This window comes from Chinchilla lanigera, unplaced genomic scaffold, assembly GCF_000276665.1.
Source record: "Chinchilla lanigera isolate Chin_1 unplaced genomic scaffold, ChiLan1.0 scaffold00006, whole genome shotgun sequence".
NCBI classification, from domain to species: Eukaryota; Metazoa; Chordata; class Mammalia; order Rodentia; family Chinchillidae; genus Chinchilla; species Chinchilla lanigera.
Window position 1 is genome coordinate 20,892,601 of NW_004955407.1, and position 7,066 is coordinate 20,899,666.

General features: G+C 37.1%; 1 pseudogene; it reads right to left on the reverse strand.

The window, feature by feature from the left end:
• Positions 1-430: 430 nt before the first annotated feature.
• LOC102007514 lies at positions 431-6,478 on the reverse strand (annotated as a pseudogene).
• Positions 6,479-7,066: the final 588 nt, after the last annotated feature.

Sequence of the window (7,066 nt, forward strand, 5' to 3'; positions counted from 1 at the left end):
TAATACATAAAACATTAAAAATAAATACTGAGTCTATTTTGCCTTGATAAATGAGCTTACGATATTTGTATAACTTATTTTATGACAGTGCATTTTTTATCTTGAAAAGGATGTAAAATATAGTTCCCCATTTCCCCCTATTTCATGGTTTCATTCTTCTTTGTTACAGTTACATGAGGTTAACTATGGTCCAAGAACGTTAATGAAGAATTGAGAACTACACAATTCCCACATTTGAATTTGTGAACCATTATGTGAAAACCTTGCACTATTCCCATCCATCCAACCTTCTTCATGAATCATTCCACTCTATTTTTAAGATTTGACTTTAAAAATTTAATATGAATAGGGTAACAGGATTGTGAAAAGTGGAGAGGGACCATGGACACCTTTGTTTTATAATTCCAACTCTTTCTTATATCACCTTAAGTTAGGCTGGTTGCACCAGTGTGCTAATACTTTCTTCTACCTCTGAGTTTTTTTGTGTGTTTGGTTGACATCATCAAATTCCAAATATAGAAATTCAGATTCTGGGGCTGGGGATTTAGCTCAGCGGCACAGCACCTGCCTGGCAAGCATGAGGTCATGAGTTCAATTCCCGGTACCGGAAAAAAAAAAAAAAAAAAAAAAAAGAAATTCAGATTCCTGTCTACGTTTTCCAAGTTCCAGCTCTGTTATGGCAGCAAGGTTGTGCATCTGAGCTCAGTGCCTTGACTGAGATATGCCGTGAACTCTTCAGCTCAGGCGCTGAATTCCATTCTTGCAACAGCTCTGGTTGATGAGGCTGTCTCAGATTTTTGTCCTGTGGCTTTTCCAGAATTCGGAAATAACAGCAGATGTGATCCCACCTTGCTTTTTGGTTTGAGCAATTAAGAATGCCTCTAACTGGTTGAAATCCATATCTTTAAATGTAATCTACTTTCTTTTCATCAGAAATGGGTGGAACTCTTTGGGTGATATCTCTCAATAAAGTTGGCTCCACAGCACCTCGTCTGTCTGTGATGCCTGGGTGCCCATGGAAATCACCTTGGGGCAGGTTACTCAGCAATATTACATGCTATTCATGTACTATCTTTTAATATTTGCATGTTTGGATTAATTGGGTTATCTTTCTGTTATGAGTTGAACTGCAGCCTTTGAAAAGCCATATGTGGATCTGGGAGTGCAGATCAGTAGAAGCATGCTTGCCTAGCATCCATAAAGCACCGGGTTCAATGCACACCATTACAAATAAGTAAAGAATTCATATGTCAAGGTTTTGAGCACAGTACATTAGTTCAGCATGGTGAACTTTTTAAAAGTATGATGGTCACAGTTGCAATTAGGTATGATGAACTCATACTGAAGTAGGAAGAATCCTAATTGAACTACTTGGTTTTCTTAGGGAAAAGGACAATTAGACACAAAAGCAGAGGTTAAAGTGATGTAACAAAAGGCAAAAAGTAGAACAGATTGCCAGCCCACCCACAAAAGCTAAAGAGAGGCAAGAATATTTCCCCTTTAAAGCTCTCAGAAGGAAGCAAACTGCAGCCACCTTGATCTTGGTTTTCTAGCCTGCAGAAATGTAAGAAAATAAATTTCTAATATTTCAGCAATACAATTTGTGATTTTTTTTTCAGTGGATTTAACAAGTAACACGTCATCTTTCTTTAGGATTTGTAAGAGTACTCTGTATGTTCTGGGTATTGGTGTTTTGTTGGCAATATGAACTCTAAGTTACTTGTCTACCTGTTCGGAGGAATAGCATCATGAAGATTGATGTGGGTGAAATCACACACACACACACACACACACACACACACCATACCCAGAAACACACACACACACACCATACCCAGACACACACACACACGCACACACACACACATACAGTTTTTACTTTATTATTATTATTTTTTAGTGTCATTTTTAAAAATACTCTTTGCTTACCTAAAGGAGATAATGACTGTCATAGTCAGTTTCCTCTTTGAAGAGACACAATGCCCATCCCTCACAATTTAAAGGACAGAATTATTTTGGTTCATGTTTCAGTCCATGATGGCCTATGGCATAGTGGAAGGGCCTGAGTGAAGGAAACTTGCTCACATCAAGGCAGCCAGAAAGCAGTGAGTGAACTGAAGAGCTAGAGAAAGATATGTGCTCTTCCCGGCCACGCACCAGTGACTGGGCTCTTCCTGTCTGACTCCATCTCTGAACAGCAAGTTATCTATCACACCACCATGGTCCAGTCACCTTCCACAAGCCCTGTTTCTGACACATGATGCTCTAGATACAAAACATAACAGTAGGGGCTGGGGATTTAGCTCAGCGGCAAAAAGCGCCTGCTTGGCAAGCGCAAGGTCGTGAGTTCGGTTCCCGGTACTGGAGAAAAACCAAAAAAAAAAAAAAAAAAAAAAAAAAAAAAAAAAAAAAAAGAAAAGTTATAAACATAACAGTGATCATGAAGATCAAGGTATATGTTTCTCTAGATAATACTATTTCATATTCAAATTTAAGAGTATAATGCTCTTAGATGCATGTTTTTGTGAGTGCAATGATGTACAACTAAAGTTTCATATTTTCACAAATTGTTACCGAACTGGCTGAATATCAAAAGCAGAGCTGTGTGTGGTGGTGCACGCCCGTAATCCCAGCACTCGGGAGGCTGAGGCAGGAGGATCCTTGCAAGTTCGAGGCCAACCTGTGCTACACAGTGAGCTCCAGGTCAGCCTGAACTGCATAGGGAGACCCTATCTCAAAAAGATGAAAAAAAAAAAACAAAACCCAAATGATTCCCCGTGGAATGCACAATGCCTTTTTTATGCTGGGTGACTCTATGAGTCTCTTCTCAATAATATTCTATTCTTCTTATCTATTGTCTATATAATTATGTATTATAAATATTATATATTTATAATTAATCTTCATCTTCACATCTGGGAATGAAAATTCTGCAATTTTTTTTTTAAATTCTAAAAGACTGTCCATGCTATCCTTGACTCTTCTTTTATTATATAAATTATAGAATCAGCTAATCAAGTGCTGCATAGAAGCCTGCTGGAATTGTTAAATTGGGATTGTACTGAATCAATATATTAATTAGGAGAGAATTTAGATCTTTATTGAATTGATTTATCAGCTTAATCTGAAAGAGTTTATTTGGGCATTCTTTAATTAATGATATTTACATTTTGTAGACTATAGTAGAGGGTTACATCTCCTCTTCTGAGACAGATAGTATTATGAACTCTCTTTTTAATACTGTTGAATATACTTTCATCTCTTTCCTAATTGTCTTCATCAGTTTATTGAATTGCACTGGATCTTTGTCATGCTATATTCTTTTAAATGATTTGCATATGATTTTAAATTTTTCTGTATATAATCAAGTAATTTTAAAAGAAAAGTGTATTTATTTATTACCTTCCAGTTTTCATATCATAGAGTTTAAAAATTATTTTTCCTTATTGTACTGGCTGTGACATTCAAGGAAAAGTTAATGAACTACAGTTAAATGAATGTGACTGTTAATGCTCATATGTCTATTTCCTCAGGTTAAGAATGTGTATTCAGATTAATCTTGGGGAATTCGGTATGTGTACTTTATACAGTACTTTTACTATTTCTGTCTAGCACTTTTCACAATGCTTTCCTTCCAACTCACCTAGAACTAAGCACCTTTGCTCTTTGCTCTGCCATACTCTTCTAACATGAGGTTTCTGCCATGAGGCCTGCCTGAGAAGTACTGAATCTACTGAAATCAGAGCTAAGTTAAACCTTTGCTCCTTTAAATTTAATGTGTCAGGTGTTGTGTCTCAGTGTGAGGAAAGATAAACAATATAGAAAATTGATATGGCAGTCATTGCTGTGACTATACCTAACCACGTGGTTTAGAAACCTTTGCAGGACGAGTTTGGAAGTTTTGGAGCTGAGGGCTAGAAAATCGTTGAAATGCAATAAGCAGAGCTTGATGTGTGATTCTAATCAGAGCTCAACTACCAGAATGCTTATGGGAATATAAGTGTTTGTAGGACAGTAAAACCCAGGCTTAAGAGCTTTCAACTGGAACATCTGCAGTCGAAATAGAGGCTGTTTATGTTACACTCTAGCAGAAAATTTGTCTGCATTTTGTCCATGTGCTGAGACTTTGCCGGAGACTAAAATGAAAGGCAGTAGACTGACTAATCTGATGGAGGAAATTTCACCACAGGCCAACACTCAGACTGTTACTTGATTACTTTGGGCTGCGTTTAGCCATATTGATAATGAGAATATGGGGAAAAGACAGAGAAAAAAATCTGAAGTCTTAATTTTCAAGCAGAGACAAAAGAGATGTAGTCGCTGAAGAGGTTGGTGCAATTAAAAAAAGAGAGAGAGAGGTTTTGAACAGAGACAAGAACAAAGATGCCTTAAGGGCGTCTTAGAAATCAGTAAGAGCCTATTATAGGTTCAGAAGTGCAAAAGTATACATTTATTTATTTACTTATTTGTCTTTTTGAGATAGGGTCCCCTTATGCAGTTCAGGCCAGCTTTGAGCTCAGTTTGTAGCCTAGGCTGGTCTCGAACTCGCAGTGATCCTCCTGCCTCAGCCTTCCGAGTGCTGGGATTACAGGCGTGCGCCACCACACCCAGGAAAAGTTTAACTTTAATTTGAGAATGGAGTCTCTGTAACTCCTACCAAAGGGGGATATCTAAGGAATTGGTTCTACAGGATTAATTTCACCATGCTTATGCTACCTAGGCACACAAAAACCGCTACTACCATGGAATAAAGTTGCCTGGTATTTCTCCCACTGATAGTGGACTTGGAATTATAAATAATGCTGGTTTTGTTAGCAAGCACAATGTTAGAATTTTGAGGTCAGAGAGGCTTCTATGCAGATTTTAACAAAAGACCTAAAAGAGTAGCCAAGAAGTACCTCAGAGGGGCACAGTTGATATTTTCTTGGTTTTCCTCTTGTCATAGTAAATCTTTGTGATGTTGCATCTGCTTGTTTAGCTCTCATCGGAAGTGTGCTTCCGATTTGTTTTGCATATTTCCCTGAGCAGAAACACTTCCTTTTTCCTCTTTTGCAATGATCTCTTATGAGTTATAGTCTCAAGCTCTAAGAAAATTTCCCTGTGCTATTTTGCACTTGTCATTTTCTTTGTAAACCAAACTATTATGTCACACATATTTAGGATCAAGTTCAACACAACAATTGACCGTTTACGTTTCAAAGGATATCGTAGGTGCTGCATAACCCATCAACAACATTTCCTCCCCCTTTGGTTTTGTTTTTGAAAGTTTCCATCTCAGGATTCTGTTTTGTCAAGATTCCCTTATGAATATTTCTATCATGGTGCATTAGCAATACAAATTTATTGTTCTCACCCATATATGAAGCCAATGGTATAGCTTCCTGAAATTAAAATATCGTTCTATACAATTCTCTGTTTTGTATTTGCAACATCTCATTTAGAATTTCTGCTTTGTTTCTGTGTACATTTTCTGTGCTGGTCAACTTGTGCTCTGTTAGCAAATACAACACCAATTGGAAACCGGTGAACCCATTGTCAAACCCATTGTCAAATGCCACCTTCTGGTTAGTTTGGGAATTGGGAGCAGGTCTGTTCACAATATCATTGTTTACTACATAAATAACTGGTGACTGAGTTCCAGTATAAATATCTAAATTGAAAGCTAAGAAGTCTTTACATTTGCAAGGCCATACATTTTTATACCATATATTGAAGGTTTTTGGCATATATTTCCTGAAACTACAACAAGCATGAAATGCTACAAGATGTTCATCAAAATTCACATATTTAGATGGTATGTAAATTATTTTTCAATTACTCACAAATTTTGCAGCCAGTGAGCTGACAGCAACCAGGCTGTCTCTTGTTATTCTTTCTTGGCAAGTGGTTTTATCATCGAACCTCAGGAAAGTCTGAAGTAAATGAAATCTTTTCAGTGTCATTTTTATTCTACAAACCTCAAGCCCACATCCATTGCTTTTCCATAAGTCTTTTACATTCTGCATTTACTATGAGAAAGCCTTGCTAAGTACAGCAGAGTTGTGAATGCTTTGAGTTCAGCTAGTGAGGTGTCATAATAAATCTTTTTTTTAAGTATGGCAATTGGTGCATACCGAACATTTTACTTGTATTACAGCATTTGTGTATTTCACAACATTTGGAGGCATTTCATCTGTTGCAAACAGTTTTCAAAACTGAATGACAGTACTGGCATTCCGTCCAATAGATTTTATTCTTGCCAAAATCCTCACTATATTTTCAAACCTTGCTCTAACATTGGATTACTCTATTTGGTTGTTTGACCACTTTGTACCATTTTGACTAGTCGAATTATCTCATTGCTATCTTCTTCATCATCTGAATCAAGGAGGTATGCATTCTCTGTATCTGTATTGGTTGATTCTTGTTCTATGTCACTGTCACAGGAACTCCGGCTCACATGAACAAAGTCAAAGTCATTATCATCTTCATTATCCATGCATGAATCATCTGAAAATTCACTTTCAACTTCCTCCAAAACTTGCAAATCTGGTTTTGCATTTGCTATTGCAATGAATTGAGCTCCATTTACAAGAAAAAGCAAAAGAAAACTTTAAAAAATCCTAAATATACAAAAATTTAGCAGTGAGCATTTCATGGGTTAACTCACCTGGTTCAGCTTTGCAGCTCCTGTACACTCCTGGCTATTCATCTGCCAAGTGGGTGAATGCACCAATTGGTGTTTGCTTTTCCCAGGTGCAGATACAGTGAGTCACATCCGCATCCCATCATATAACAGAATAATGTGGGTGTATTTTACACCCATGATGCTCAGGTAAAAATACTCAAAACCTGTTAGACCATTATGTGAATAATAATTCTAGTTTGTCATACACACACCTTACCATTCATCATACCAAGTGATTAAACACAAACATTGCTTTCTGTGTCATCCAAGCACAGGTACTGAGACACATACCTGTTTACTACTATGCTAAAATGCAAATTTATAGTAGAAAAGTATAGATGGGTTGTTGTAACCCGATGTTATGTCCTATGGGCTGGCTCCATTGTGTATGTCCATCAC